Raw genomic sequence first — 253 nt, 5'->3', positions numbered from 1 at the left:
ATATATTGTTGGTATGGCTGTTTTTGTGAATGTGGAATAGTATCAAAACACGTCCTTTTGATGTATATATATATATACACATATATAAATCTGTACATTGGCATATAGGCACACATAATTATATGAATACATATGTATATATATATATATATGTGTGTGTGTGTGTGTGTGTGTGTATGTATTTATGTACATATATATTTGTCCGTGTGTACTTACTTAGTTTGTTTTCTGCATTTCTTCATTATCATTTTAA

The 253-nt window shown here is 26.9% G+C and overlaps 1 protein-coding gene across 1 annotated transcript in view; it reads left to right on the top strand.

The window, feature by feature from the left end:
- The window catches only part of LOC106872988 (major facilitator superfamily domain-containing protein 10), a gene marked incomplete at its 3' end in the record, with an annotated part of 88,945 nt that overhangs the window by 29,947 nt on the left and 58,745 nt on the right, over positions 1–253 (top strand). The window lies entirely within an intron of this gene.

The sequence above is a fragment of the Octopus bimaculoides genome, chromosome 22 (genome assembly GCF_001194135.2).
Source record: "Octopus bimaculoides isolate UCB-OBI-ISO-001 chromosome 22, ASM119413v2, whole genome shotgun sequence".
Taxonomy (NCBI): Eukaryota; Metazoa; Mollusca; class Cephalopoda; order Octopoda; family Octopodidae; genus Octopus; species Octopus bimaculoides.
This window is presented reverse-complemented; position numbering and strand designations above follow the sequence as displayed.